Source organism: Lolium perenne, chromosome 6, assembly GCF_019359855.2.
Source record: "Lolium perenne isolate Kyuss_39 chromosome 6, Kyuss_2.0, whole genome shotgun sequence".
NCBI classification, from domain to species: Eukaryota; Viridiplantae; Streptophyta; class Magnoliopsida; order Poales; family Poaceae; genus Lolium; species Lolium perenne.
The window spans coordinates 86,867,035-86,883,157 of NC_067249.2; positions in this window are offsets into that span (position 1 = coordinate 86,867,035).

Below are 16,123 nucleotides of genomic sequence, written 5' to 3' on the forward strand. Positions count from 1 at the left end.
CGAGTCTGGCCTTGCCGATCTAGCACAAATACGCCAGAAGCGTGGAGAAACTGTGACAGAATACATCCAGCGCTTCAGGAATCTTAGGAACCGATGTTATTCGGTTCGTGTGACTGAAAAGGAAGCAGTCGAGTTGGCAGTGGCGGGCCTCGCAACACCGCTCAAGGACATGGCCTCCCAAGCAGACTACCCCTCACTGGCGCACATGGTTCAGAAACTGTCGGCATATGAACAGCGCCACCCGGACCTGTACCAGGACAAATTCAAGCGTGCAGTAGTCCTGGTCGAGGCAGAGGAAGACGTAGTGTCTGCGGGTGATCGAGAGGGAGCAGTGGCTGAATGGACTCGGGGGGCAACCCCCGTGTCCTGCAAATGGGTAAAGCCACCAGGCCCGCCCAGGGGGTTTGATTTTGACGTGACCAAAACTGAGCAAATCTTCGACCTCCTGCTCAAGGAGAAACAGTTGACGATTCCCGAAGGTCTCAAATTCCCCACGGTACAAGAGCTGAACGGAAAGCCATACTGCAAATGGCATAACTCGCTCTCCCATGCCACCAACGACTGCAGGGTGTGGCGTCAGCAGATCCAAATGGCGATAGAAGAAGGACGTCTAATTTTCAACCAGTACGCCATGAAGGTCGACACCCACCCCTTCCCCGCCGTTAACATGGTGGAGTGCACTTACCCTGAAAGTTGCCAGCCAGGAGCTTCGTTCAGCATCAACATGGTAGGAACTGGACACCACGCTGGCAAGGATGGAGACGAGGGCAGCTGCTCTCGTAGCAAGGACACAGAGGAGGCCGCTCCACGCGATCGGCTCCGTCATGATGGCAAGCGCTACGTCACAGAGGGAGAAGTGAAGAACATAAGATATCAGTGACCCCTCTCTGATCACCTCCTCAACAAGTATATGAGTCAGTATGACCAACGCCGACGATCCAGCGATGATGATGAAAGAGATCGTCTGGCTAGAGAAGCCAGAAGACATCGTCGGCATGATCGCGATGAGGAGGAGCACGAGCGCCGTGCCAAAGGAAAATCAAGGGAGCAAGACGACAACGATAGGCACTGGGACTGCCCCTTCTTCAGACACTGCTGGGATTCAGGAATGAGCCGATTGCCCACAATCGGCAATTGCCCAGAATGCAACCAGAAGAAGAAGGAGGCAGCCAGCGTGTCCGTGTTCAAGCGCTTAGGGCCTCTCCCGCCACAAAGCAAACGCGCTGAGTCCCCTCGATGGGAAGATCTTGAGGATTCAGAAGACGAGGGACAAGAAGAAGAAGACAGGTACCACCGGCCAAGGTGGTGCCCTGATGGACTCAGCCGTTCCCAAAAGCGCAGGGTTCAGCGATTGCGCGGCCTGGAGGAAGCCGAAAGGTTATACTTGCATATGCTAAGGAAGGCACGACCTGATCTGGCTGTGAAAGTTCAGCGAACCCTGGACGAAGAGGGTCGTCCACGGAAAATGGAGTGGCGTCCCAAGCAAAGGAAAGCCGATGATGAAACATCGGCTGGCACAAACATGGTGTTCATCCTCCCTTCGGAGTTCAGTGCTCCAGGATTAGACGAGGCACCTGTGGCACAACTTGACTGCGGCCCACGTCCGGTTATCTTTGAGAAGCCACGAGAAAGAAGCTACAGACATCTGAAGGCCCTGTACTTGCGAGGTTATATCGATGGGAGGCCTGTAAATAAGATGCTGGTGGACACCGGAGCGGCAGTCAACATCATGCCATACTCTATGCTACGTCGGCTGGGACGCTCTAGCTCAGATCTAATCAAGACCAACGTGACATTGAGCGATTTCAACGGCCAAGCGTCTGACGCACAAGGTGTTCTGAACGTGGATCTGACCGTAGGAAGGAAAACTATCCCTACAACGTTCTTCATCGTCGATAGCAAGAGCACTTATGCTGTTCTGCTAGGAAGAGATTGGATCCACGCCAACTGCTGCATTCCCTCCACGATGCACCAATGCATAATACAGTGGGATGGAGATGAGGTAGAGGTCGTCCAGGCCGATGACTCAGCCGAAATTTCAACGGCTAGCATGAACGCTTGGGAAGCAGCAGGCCAAGAGCCACTATCAGTTATCAATTTGGACGACTGCGAGCGCATCGACATGACGAAGGGAAGGGTTAAGCTGGTTTTATCCACTGGCCTGACCATGTAGCAAGAGCAGAGCAATGAGCAAACATGGTGAGGCCGATCCTTGGGATCGGCTCCAAAGAGTTATGGAGGGACATTACAAGACCTTCATTGAGCGTTTCAATCAATATGGAGGCCGATTCCAGCAATCGGCCAAAATTATCTTCACCACATGTTCTGTTTGTGTTCAACATCGATCTATTGGGCAGCGGTCACGTCGGTAGATGAAAGTCAACACGGATCCTAGCAGAGCCGACGTGCAAGTGCAGTACCTTGGCTAACCACAAAGCCGATATCTGCAGTCACCTGGCAGATTCGGCTCGGGGGGCACCTGAACATGATGAACATGTGAAAATACACAGGAGAACATGTGTGCAGTAAAATATTGGTGCCGATAGGGAAAAATCGGCCAGTAAAAAAAAAAATTTCAGCCGATGCAAGGGCATCGACTTTAGAACTAAGAAACGAAGCCGATGCGCAGGCATCGACTCTAGTGCAATTATACAAGGTCTACCGGATCTTCACCAAGTTTCTCCGCCAAGTCCAGTTCAGGTGTGGGACCTTCTGCTTCTTCGAGGGAGAAAAACGATGAGAGCTTCTTCAGCTGCCTTGAGCCGATTCGGGTTCCTGAACTTCTTGTCGAGGATTTTCAACCCTTGGTACTAGTTCAGCAGTGTTGACAGAAGGGGTATATCGGCTTTCTAAGGAAGAAAGGTGATCGGCGTTGGTGCATCCTCTCTGACATTCTCACCCTGAGTGAGGCTCGGGGGGCAGCAGGCCTGGTGGACGCTCTGTTCAGAAGCTGATTGGGGTACCATCGGCTGATCTTTCGTCGCAACCTTCTTCACAAAATGATGAGTGTTTAAAGAAGACCATTAAGTTTGGTTGGAAGAATTCAAAGGCTTCCCTGAAGACTCTACATTATCCACCAGATTTCAGAATCATCAGTTGAAGAATGGAAGGGCGAATTTTAAAGGACCGATGCGTTGCTATCGGCTCATTACGCATTGGCAAAGGGGACAAATCGGCAAGATCAGTATGAGAGGAAATCGGCAAAATCAAATTGGGAAAGGTTCTTCATTGATAGATTTCTTACATAAAGAGCTGATTGCTCTCAAAAGGAAGTACTAGGGGATACATTGCCCCATCTACTGCTACTGGTCCTATACTAGAGGTCCTATCTACGGGCCGTCGCTGCCCTCGTCGTCGCCGTCGTCGCCGCTGTCGGCGCTGCTCCCGGCGGGCTCGTCGTCGCTCCAATGGCCGCCGACCGGGCCCTCATTGTCCTCGTCCTCTTCGTCAGCGTCATCGTCGTCGCTGTCGAAGTCGCTGAGGTTCCCCGGCCAGGGGCAGAACCGCTTTGCCGGCGGCTCGTCGGAGGAGGTGTCGTCCTCCTCCTCCTCTTCTTCCTCCTCCTCCTCGGGAGAGGTGAAGTCACAGGAGAAGCGATCGTCGTCGCTCTCCTCCTCTGTTTCCCCGTCGGCGAGGAAGCGGAGGTCGCTTTCCCCGTCGGTCAGGGACTTGTCGTCCTCCGACCAGATGGAGAAGTCATGGCTAGACTCCTCCCCGGCCTCAATGGCGCGGCGGGTGTTGGCTGTGTGGACCTCCGCCGGGTTTGGTTCCGGCGTCGGCTCGCGAGAGGAAGAGGACTGGGTGGAAAGATCCGATGAAGCAGAGGAGGAAGAAGACATGGTGGCGCAGGAGGGCTTTTGGAGTGCTAATGCGAAGAAGATGCGGAAATAAACTGTGCGGAGCGGTTAAATAAAAGGGGATATAGTGGAAATTCAATGCCACAGCAGTTTCCGAGGAAGTGGTGCCTAAAAGAAAAAAAAACTGCCAGGTCACGCGGAGAAGTTGAGAAGGCAAGGCATCATGATGACGGATACTGCAACGGTTCTGCCACGACATGACCCAACGAAGGAAAAGCAGAGTGATTTTGGAATTACCAATTCCAAAACCAGGGGGGCATGTGTTATCACCAGAATTTGACCGAGTCAGAGGTGGGCCGCGATCAAGATGGATTTGAAGAATATACATAGAAGAAATATGTGAATCGGCCTTTATATGCAAAATATGGGCTAGTTGGCCCGTGTATCTGTAACATATTAGGATACGTGTCGGTTAGTTAGAGTTTTACCCGTGCACGGTTAGGTGCACGCCTCAATTAGAAAGTCCCATGGACTATAAATATGTATCTAGGGTTTATGGAATAAACAACAACCAACGTTCAACGAACCAATCAATCTCGGCGCATCGCCAACTCCTTCGTCTCTAGGGTTTCTACCGGTAAGCACCATGCTGCCTAGATCGCATCTTGCGATCTAGGCAGCAGAAGCTTTATGTTGTTCATGCGTTGCTCGTACTGAAGCCTTTTTGATGGCGAGCAACGTAGTTATCATAGATGTGTTAGGGTTAGCATAGTTCTTCGTATAACATGCTATCGTAGTGCAACCCTTGCATATCTAGCCGCCCTCACACCTATCTTAGGTGTGGGGGCGGCACCCCGCTTGATCATTATTTAGTAGATCCGATCTGTTACGGTTGCTCCTTGTTCATCAAGGATTAGTTTAATATCTGCAATAGTTAGGCCTTACAAAGGGTTGGAGGATCCAGCGGCACGTAGGGTGTCGTTTGCTAATCCTAGACAGGATGTTCCGGGGATCAACCTCGTGTTGGTTTTTAGGCCCTATCTAGGATCGGCTTACGATCACCGTGCGTGGCCGCGAGGCCCAATCATGAGTAGGATGATCCAATTATGCGGTGAAAACCCTAAATCGTCGTAGATTGAATTAGCTTTATCTTGATCAAGCAGGACCACCATATATTCGTGCACCTCGTACGAATCATGGGTGGATCGGCTCTTTGAGCCGATTCACAGGACAACCTGAGAGCCGATCGAGGCTCGTATTTAATGTTTACGTGTATGCCATGCAGGAAACTAAGCGAGGCATCTCCATCACCTTCCTGACCAGGTATAGGTCAGGTGGCACGCCCTTGCATCAGCATCGGACGTGTGTACCAGAGGCTTTGCGGGCCGTCGCTCGGAGGGACCAGGGCCAGCCGCAGCCCTAAGTTGTTCCCGGCTCTACTGTGTTGCCCGTCGCTGCCCGCCGGTGGGTTTTGACCGCAACACATTCTGGCACGCCCGGTGGGACAAGCTTCTACATCAACCACATCGCCATCTACATCTGAGATGGCGGATGGCACGCCAGTCACGTACGAGGATCTGACCGACGAGCTCAAGAAGAAGTATGACGAGGTCAAAGCCATCCTCGAAGCCGACCTCATCGGCTCTTTTCACAGAACCCGTTCCCATGGCATCAGATGGAAGGGGTTCTCGCCTGACGGTGCGCTCGATGGGATAGACCTCTCTGCCCCGTCGGAAGAATGCACCAGGTCCCTGCGGCAGGAGATCAACTACTTGGTGGCTCTGATGAGGACATCTCTATGATAGATACAACCAATACTCCTACAGCCACATTTCAGGTACAGTCGTTACTAGGAATCCTTCCTGATATATATGAGAATATGATGCTGCCTAAATCAAATGTATTTATATTATTTAGGAATGGATCTAGCATGGACGCCAAGCGTTGGATTAGGAACGTGCATGGAGATGGCAGCAAACCTGCAAGGATTCGGGATGACGTTGCAAGCGAGGATTTTGATTAGATTAAAAGTTAGCCAATTGTTGCAACTACGTGTACTTCTTTTGAGGCCAACGCCCAGAACAAGACCGATTATTCAGAATCCCACCATTATCAATCAAGCTTTCATCTCTATTCGCAATATTCTGATTGCATCTTTAGTTCTTACTTGTTCTCGATTTCAGGTAGGAATTAAGACCCTTGCTGGTCAGGCTGATCGTGCTTCCGCAAGATCAGTAACTCCCGGAGATTGTCCTAGCGATTGCATTGGCGCACGAGCTTTGCACGTGTAGTCGGATCGTCAAGCACGAACTCCACCAACAAATCGAATTATCCACGTCTCATCGAAAGATCGGCCACCTTTGCCCTATCAAGTGGTATCAGATTTCAGGTTGCTCGGTGAGATTTACAGTTTTCCTAGTGTAGATTTGTTTTACCTATAACCCAGAAAAAGCTCCACAAAAATATATTAGGTTTAGATCATCCGTCCCATAGCCCCTGCCAAGCCATTGCATGATCTTTTCAGTTTTTGCTTTTTGAGTCTTTGTCTGCAATCGTTGTGTCGCGTGCTGGTTTTAGCGTCTAGAGTCGTTAGAGTTTCGAGTTCTGGTCATAGTAGTCGCGTCGTCGCCGCACCATCTCCGCTTGCAGTCCTCGCCATATCACCGCCACCATACACTTCCGCCACATCTGCCATCAACTCTTTGTTGTTCCCTTTGGTTCCCATCATCGTAGGGTCTTTCTTGATCTTTGTTTCTGAGTTTCTCCGGGTTTTCGATCCTGTACAAGTTCATTCTTCCATATCTATGAGTGCACAAACTGAAATTCTTGCTCCTGATAATGCACCTTGTGACTTGAAAGATGACTCTAGTATGGATCATATAAAACTGGTTATGAACAATGAAGTGTTGGCTAAGATTTCTCATGCTAATTCTTTGTTTTCTGTTGTGATGGATCCACCTATATCTTTGTCACATGCTAGACATAAAATTGATGAACTCCCTTGTTTAAAGAGTGTCTATGCCCCTGATGTTACTTTTCATTTGGTTGGGGAGTATGTCAGCACCAATGTTTTTATGGTACATAGGATTTGCATCATGTGTGAGGATTCTAATAGTTCCAATAAAACTGAATTTGTGTATATGCTTTCTCATTTTGATATGACCTCCAATGTTGGTATTCATTATATGCCAAATAACTTGCTGCAAAATTGTTTAATTCAACATTGTGTGGCTAGTAAATTTGAGACCTTACATTTTGGTTTACCAACTTTGGGATGGTTTAATGATGAGCATTATAATTTGAAAGGAGTTAATATGTGCTTCACTTATATCTGCAAACTGAGTTGCGATAAATGTTTAATGGGGACTAATAAGCTTCTACGCTACTACAATACTGGAATATGTACAAACTTAAATGGGAAACATGAGAGATCTGTTAAAACGGATGACATATACATATACCATGCATATACCTTGTCTCTTTTGTTAGCATGTTTACAGAATAAACATCGCCGAGGACGGCTTTTCTTTCAAGAAAGGGAGGATGATGAGGAGATGATTACCTGCGATTTGAAGGCATATCTTGGTGAAAAAGATGAGACTACGTCGAGGACGACTTCAATTCAAGTAGGGGAGGATGATGAGGACATCTCTATGATAGATACAACCAATACTCCTACAGCCACATTTCAGGTACAGTCGTTACTAGGAATCCTTCCTGATATATATGAGAATATGATGCTGCCTAAATCAAATGTATTTATATTATTTAGGAATGGATCTAGCATGGACGCCAAGCGTTGGATTAGGAACGTGCATGGAGATGGCAGCAAACCTGCAAGGATTCGGGATGACGTTGCAAGCGAGGATTTTGATTAGATTAAAAGTTAGCCAATTGTTGCAACTACGTGTACTTCTTTTGAGGCCAACGCCCAGAACAAGACCGACTATTCAGAATCCCACCATTATCAATCAAGCTTTCATCTCTATTCGCAATATTCTGATTGCATCTTTAGTTCTTACTTGTTCTCGATTTCAGGTAGGAATTAAGACCCTTGCTGGTCAGGCTGATCGTGCTTCCGCAAGATCAGTAACTCCCGGAGATTGTCCTAGCGATTGCATTGGCGCACGAGCTTTGCACGTGTAGTCGGATCGTCAAGCACGAACTCCACCAACAAATCGAATTATCCACGTCTCATCGAAAGATCGGCCACCTTTGCCCTATCAGGCTCACTCGCTACACCGCCACTCTGAGAACCTGGTAAACACGTTGGAGCGTGTCGCTCTTCGCGCGATCCAGGAGATCATGAGGCACCAGTACTCACCGTCAGGACCAGCTCTCGGGACGCATCAAGGAGAGTTGCCACTCCAGTCCCGTCCGCCGCTGCCATTTGCGTTGGCAGCACCAGAAGTGCCGAATTCACCGGCATTCGTCGTCTACAAGATTGGTGGTGACCCTAGTGACTGCCAGTTCTTGCATGAGGCGCCTAAGGAGATCCCTCACGGATACACGTGCACGTATGTGCCAGATTGCGGTAACTGGGCGCTCACAAACCAGGCCACAACATCAGGGACTTCTGGGAAAACAGGAGGGACGTCAGCGACAGATCTTGAGAAGCAGACGTGGCTAACTAAGTACGCCACCCCGACGAACCTCCAGAGCTCAGCTCCTGCAGTTGGCTCAGAGCTAGAAAAGCAAACATGGCTGGCTAAGTACGCCACCCCGGCGAATCTTCAGAGTTCAACTCCTGCAGCCAGCACAGCGGATCAGATCAGTACCATACTGAGAGACCAGTTCGGCATGGTGCCGAAAAGGAGGGCAATCAGCTATTCCAAGCCGTACCCCGACGAGTACGAATTGATCCCGCTACCACCTAAATATCGGCTCCCTGATTTCTCCAAATTCAGCGGATCAGATGGTTCCAGTTCCATCGAGCAGGTGGGCCGATATTTGGCACAGCTAGGACCGGCCTCAGTGTCGGATCCACTACGCGTGAGGTTCTTCTCACAGTCCCTCACGGGATCGGCTTTCGGATGGTACACCTCGTTGCCACCAGACTCGATCCGGACTTGGAAGCAGTTGGAAGAACAGTTCCATACGCAGTACCACTCAGAGGTTTCCGAGTCTGGCCTTGCCGATCTAGCACAAATACGCCAGAAGCGTGGAGAAACTGTGACAGAATACATCCAGCGCTTCAGGAATCTTAGGAACCGATGTTATTCGGTTCGTGTGACTGAAAAGGAAGCAGTCGAGTTGGCAGTGGCGGGCCTCGCAACACCGCTCAAGGACATGGCCTCCCAAGCAGACTACCCCTCACTGGCGCACATGGTTCAGAAACTGTCGGCATATGAACAGCGCCACCCGGACCTGTACCAGGACAAATTCAAGCGTGCAGTAGTCCTGGTCGAGGCAGAGGAAGACGAAGTTTCTGCGGGAGATCAAGAGGTAGCAGTGGCTGAATGGACTCGGGGGGCAACCCCCGTGTCCTGCAAATGGGTAAAGCCACCAGGCCCGCCCAGGGGGTTTGATTTTGACGTGACCAAAACTGAGCAAATCTTCGACCTCCTGCTCAAGGAGAAACAGTTGACGATTCCCGAAGGTCTCAAATTCCCCACGGTACAAGAGCTGAACGGAAAGCCATACTGCAAATGGCATAACTCGCTCTCCCATGCCACCAACGACTGCAGGGTGTGGCGTCAGCAGATCCAAATGGCAATAGAAGAAGGACGTCTAATTTTCAACCAGTACGCCATGAAGGTCGACACCCACCCCTTCCCCGCCGTTAACATGGTGGAGTGCACTTACCCTGAAAGTTGCCAGCCAGGAGCTTCGTTCAGCATCAACATGGTAGGACCTGGACACCACGCTGGCAAGGATGGAGACGAGGGCAGCTGCTCTCGTAGCAAGGACACAGAGGAGGCCGCTCCACGCGATCGGCTCCGTCATGATGGCAAGCGCTACGTCACAGAGGGAGAAGTGAAGAACATAAGATATCAGTGACCCCTCTCTGATCACCTCCTCAACAAGTATATGAGTCAGTATGACCAACGCCGACGATCCAGCGATGATGATGAAAGAGATCGTCTGGCTAGAGAAGCCAGAAGACATCGTCGGCATGATCGCGATGAGGAGGAGCACGAGCGCCGTGCCAAAGGAAAATCAAGGGAGCAAGACGACAACGATAGGCACTGGGACTGCCCCTTCTTCAGACACTGCTGGGATTCAGGAATGAGCCGATTGCCCACAATCGGCAATTGCCCAGAATGCAACCAGAAGAAGAAGGAGGCAGCCAACGTGTCCGCGTTCAAGCGCTTAGGGCCTCTCCCGCCACAAAGCAAACGCGCTGAGTCCCCTCGATGGGAAGATCTCGAGGATTCAGAAGACGAGGGACAAGAAGAAGAAGACAGGTACCACCGGCCAAGGTGGTGCCCTGATGGACTCAGCCGTTCCCAAAAGCGCAGGGTTCAGCGATTGCGCGGCCTGGAGGAAGCCGAAAGGTTATACTTGCATACGCTAAGGAAGGCACGACCTGATCTGGCTGTGAAAGTTCAGCGAACCCTGGACGAAGAGGGTCGTCCACGGAAAATGGAGTGGCGTTCCAAGCAAAGGAAAGCCGATGATGAAACATCGACTGGCACAAACATGGTGTTCATCCTCCCTTCGGAGTTCAGTGCTCCAGGATTAGACGAGGCACCTGTGGCACAACTTGACTGCGGCCCACGGCCGGTTATCTTTGAGAAGCCACGAGAAAGAAGCTACAGACATCTGAAGGCCCTGTACTTGCGAGGTTATATCGATGGGAGGCCTGTAAATAAGATGCTGGTGGACACCGGAGCGGCAGTCAACATCATGCCATACTCTATGCTACGTCGGTTGGGACGCTCTAGCTCAGATCTAATCAAGACCAACGTGACATTGAGCGATTTCAACGGCCAAGCGTCTGACGCACAAGGTGTTCTGAATGTGGATCTGACCGTAGGAAGGAAAACTATCCCTACAATGTTCTTCATCGTCGATAGCAAGAGCACTTATGCTGTTCTGCTAGGAAGAGATTGGATCCACGCCAACTGCTGCATTCCCTCCACGATGCACCAATGCATAATACAGTGGGATGGAGATGAGGTAGAGGTCGTCCAGGCCGATGACTCAGCCGAAATTTCAACGGCTGGCATGAACGCTTGGGAAGCAGCAGGCCAAGAGCCACTATCAGGTATCAATTTGGACGACTGCGAGCGCATCGACGTGACGAAGGGAAGGGTTAAGCTGGTTTTATCCACTGGCCTGACCATGTAGCAAGAGCAGAGCAATGAGCAAACATGGCGAGGCCGATCCTTGGGATCGGCTCCAAAGAGTTATGGAGGGACATTACAAGACCTTCATTGAGCGTTTCAATCAATATGGAGGCCGATTCCAGCAATCGGCCAAAATTATCTTCACCACATGTTCTGTTTGTGTTCAACATCGATCTATTGAGCAGCGGTCACGTCGGTAGATGAAAGTCAACACGGATCCTAGCAGAGCCGACGTGCAAGTGCAGTACCTTGGCTAACCACAAAGCCGATATCTGCAGTCACCTGGCAGATTCGGCTCGGGGGGCACCTGAACATGATGAACATGTGAAAATACACAGGAGAACATGTGTGCAGTAAAATATTGGTGCCGATAGGGAAAAATCGGCCAGTAAAAAAAAAATTTCAGCCGATGCAAGGGCATCGACTTTAGAACTAAGAAACGAAGCCGATGCGCAGGCATCGACTCTAGTGCAATTATACAAGGTCTACCGGATCTTCACCAAGTTTCTCCGCCAAGTCCAGTTCAGCTGTGGGACCTTCTGCTTCTTCGAGGGAGAAAAACGATGAGAGCTTCTTCAGCTGCCTTGAGCCGATTCGGGTTCCTGAACTTCTTGTCGAGGATTTTCAACCCTTGGTACTAGTTCAGCAGTGTTGACAGAAGGGGTATATCGGCTTTCTAAGGAAGAAAGGTTATCGGCGTTGGTGCATCCTCTCTGACATTCTCGCCCTGAGTGAGGCTCGGGGGGCAGCAGGCCTGGTGGACGCTCTGTTCAGAAGCTGATTGGGGTACCATCGGCTGATCTTTCGTCGCAACCTTCTTCACAAAATGATGAGTGTTTAAAGAAGACCATTAAGTTTGGTTGGAAGAATTCAAAGGCTTCCCTGAAGACTCTACATTATCCACCAGATTTCAGAATCATCAGTTGAAGAATGGAAGGGCGAATTTTAAAGGACCGATGCGTTGCTATCGGCTCATTACGCATTGGCAAAGGGGACAAATCGGCAAGATCAGTATGAGAGGAAATCGGCAAAATCAAATTGGGAAAGGTTCTTCATTGATAGATTTCTTACATAAAGAGCTGATTGCTCTCAAAAGGAAGTACTAGGGGATACATTGCCCCATCTACTGCTACTGGTCCTATACTAGAGGTCCTATCTACGGGCCGTCGCTGCCCTCGTCGTCGCCGTCGTCGCCGCTGTCGGCGCTGCTCCCGGTGGGCTCGTCGTCGCTCCAATGGCCGCCGACCGGGCCCTCATTGTCCTCGTCCTCTTCGTCAGCGTCATCGTCGTCGCTGTCGAAGTCGCTGAGGTTCCCCGGCCAGGGGCAGAACCGCTTTGCCGGCGGCTCATCGGAGGAGGTGTCGTCCTCCTCCTCCTCTTCTTCCTCCTCCTCCTCGGGAGAGGTGAAGTCACAGGAGAAGCGATCGTCGTCGCTCTCCTCCTCCGGTTCCCCGTCGGCGAGGAAGCGGAGGTCGCTTTCCCCGTCGGTCAGGGACTTGTCGTCCTCCGACCAGATGGAGAAGTCATGGCTAGACTCCTCCCCGGCCTCAATGGCGCGGCGGGTGTTGGCTGTGTGGACCTCCGCCGGGTTTGGTTCCGGTGTCGGCTCGCGAGAGGAAGAGGACTGGGTGGAAAGATCCGATGAAGCAGAGGAGGAAGAAGACATGGTGGCGCAGGAGGGCTTTTGGAGTGCTAATGCGAAGAAGATGCGGAAATAAACTGTGCGGAGCGGTTAAATAAAAGGGGATATAGTGGAAATTCAATGCCACAGCAGTTTCCGAGGAAGTGGTGCCTAAAAGAAAAAAAAACTGCCAGGTCACGCGGAGAAGTTGAGAAGGCAATGCATCATGATGACGGATACTGCAACGGTTCTGCCACGACATGACCCAACGAAGGAAAAGCAGAGTGATTTTGGAATTACCAATTCCAAAACCAGGGGGGCATGTGTTATCACCAGAATTTGACCGAGTCAGAGGTGGGCCGCGATCAAGATGGATTTGAAGAATATACATAGAAGAAATATGTGAATCGGCCTTTATATGCAAAATATGGGCTAGTTGGCCCGTGTATCTGTAACATATTAGGATACGTGTCGGTTAGTTAGAGTTTTACCCGTGCACGGTTAGGTGCACGCCTCAATTAGAAAGTCCCATGGACTATAAATATGTATCTAGGGTTTATGGAATAAACAACAACCAACGTTCAACCAACCAATCAATCTCGGCGCATCGCCAACTCCTTCGTCTCGAGGGTTTCTACCGGTAAGCACCATGCTGCCTAGATCGCATCTTGCGATCTAGGCAGCAGAAGCTTTATGTTGTTCATGCGTTGCTCGTACTGAAGCCTTTTTGATGGCGAGCAACGTAGTTATCATAGATGTGTTAGGGTTAGCATAGTTCTTCGTATAACATGCTATCGTAGTGCAACCCTTGCATATCTAGCCGCCCTCACACCTATCTTAGGTGTGGGGGCGGCACCCCGCTTGATCATTATTTAGTAGATCCGATCCGTTACGGTTGCTCCTTGTTCATCAAGGATTAGTTTAATATCTGCAATAGTTAGGCCTTACAAAGGGTTGGAGGATCCAGCGGCACCTAGGGTGTCGTTTGCTAATCCTAGACAGGATGTTCCGGGGATCAACCTCGTGTTGGTTGTTAGGCCCTATCTAGGATCGGCTTACGATCACCGTGCGTGGCCGCGAGGCCCAATCGTGAGTAGGATGATCCGATTATGCGGTGAAAACCCTAAATCGTCGTAGATTGAATTAGCTTTATCTTGATCAAGCAGGACCACCATATATTCGTACACCTCGTACGAATCATGGGTGGATCGGCTCTTTGAGCCGATTCACAGGACAACCTGAGAGCCGATCGAGGCTCGTATTTAATGTTTACGTGTATGCCATGCAGGAAACTAAGCGAGGCATCTCCATCACCTTCCTGACCAGGTATAGGTCAGGTGGCACGCCCTTGCATCAGCATCGGACGTGTGTACCAGAGGCTTTGTGGGCCGTCGCTCGGAGGGACCAGGGCCAGCCGCAGCCCTAAGTTGTTCCCGGCTCTACTGTGTTGCCCGTCGCTGCCCGCCGGTGGGTTTTGACCGCAACACGTAGCCGGTCCTTGAGTCTTACTCAAGACCTTACCTGGTAACATAGGTAAGAACCCTTTCTTACTTTCGTCCATTCTAAACTTCTTTAGAATCTTGTCCAGGTATGTACTCTGTGATGGCCCTATTAGGCGTCTTGATCTATCTCTATAAATCTTGATGCCTAATATATACGATGCTTCACCAAGGTCTTTCATTGAAAAACTATTATTCAAATAACCTTTAACACTGCTTAATAGTTCTATATCATTCCCGATCAATAATATGTCATCTACATATAATATCAGGAATGCTACAGAGCTCCCACTCACTTTCTTGTAAATACAGGCCTCTCCATGACACTGTATAAACCCGAAGTCTTTGATCACCTTATCAAAACGTCGGTTCCAACTTCTCGATGCTTGCTTCAGTCCATAGATTGAACGCTGAAGTTTGCATACTTTGTCAGCATTTTTAGGATCGACAAAACCTTTGGGTTGTACCATATACAACTCTTCCTCAATGTCTCCATTAAGGAACGCCGTTTTGACATCCATCTGCCAAATCTCATAATCGAAAAATGCAGCTATTGCTAACAAAATCCTCACAGATTTTAGCTTCTCTACAGGTGAGAAAGTCTCATCGTAGTCAACTCCTTGAATTTGTCGGAAACCCTTTGCGACAAGTCGATCTTTATAGACAGTAATATTACCATCAGCATCTGTTTTTCTCTTGAAGATCCATTTATTCTCGACAGCCTTTCGGCTATCAGGTAAGTCTACCAAAGTCCATACTTTGTTATCATACATGGATCCCATTTTGGATTTCATGGCTTCTTGCCATTTGTTGGAATCTGGGCTCATCATCGCTTCTTCATACATCGCAGGGTCCTCATCATTGTTATCCACAATCATGACATTTAGACAAGGATCATACCAATCAGGAGTGGTACGTTCCCTTGTCGATCTGCGAGATTCAGTAGTTTCCTCGTTCGAAGTTTCATGATCATTATCATTAGCTTCCTCTGTTGCCGGTGTAGGCGGTACAGGTACAACTTCCGGTACTGCGCTACTCTGATCAACAAGTATAGATTCATCAATCTCATCGAGTTCTACTTTTCTTCCAGTCACTTCTTTAGTGAGAAATTCTTTCTCAAGAAAGGTTCCGTTCTTAGCAACAAAGATTTTGCCTTCGAATTTGTGATAGAAAGTATACCCTATAGTTTCCTTAGGGTATCCTATGAAGATGCATTTCTCCGCTTTGGGTTCTAGCTTGTCCGGTTGTAACTTCTTTACATAGGCTTCGCAACCCCAAACTTTCAGGAACGACAGCTTAGGTTTCTTATTAAACCATAATTCATACGGTGTCGTTTCTACGGATTTTGATGGTGCTCTATTTAAAGTGAATGCAGCTGTCTCTAATGCATAACTCCAAAATGATAACGGCAAATCAGTAAGAGACATCATAGAACGAACCATATCTAAGAGAGTTCGATTACGACGTTCGGACACACCGTTATGTTGAGGTGTTCCCGGCGGTGTCAATTGTGAAACTATTCCGCATTTCTTTAAATGCATGCCAAACTCATAACTCAGATATTCACCTCCACGATCAGATCGTAGAAATTTAATCTTCTTGTTACGTTGATTTTCTACTTCACTTTGGAATTCCTTAAACTTCTCAAAAGTTTCGGATTTATGTTTCATGAAATAGATATACCCATATCTACTCAGATCATCTGTGAAGGTTAGAACATAACGATAACCACCGCGCGATGCTACGCTCATTGGTCCACACACATCGGTATGTATGATTTCCAATAAGTCAGTAGCTCGCTCCATCATACTAGAAAATGGAGTCTTTGTCATTTTTCCCATTAGACATGCTTCGCATCTATCAAGTGACTCAAAGTCAAGTGATTCAAGTAATCCATCAGTATGGAGTTTCTTC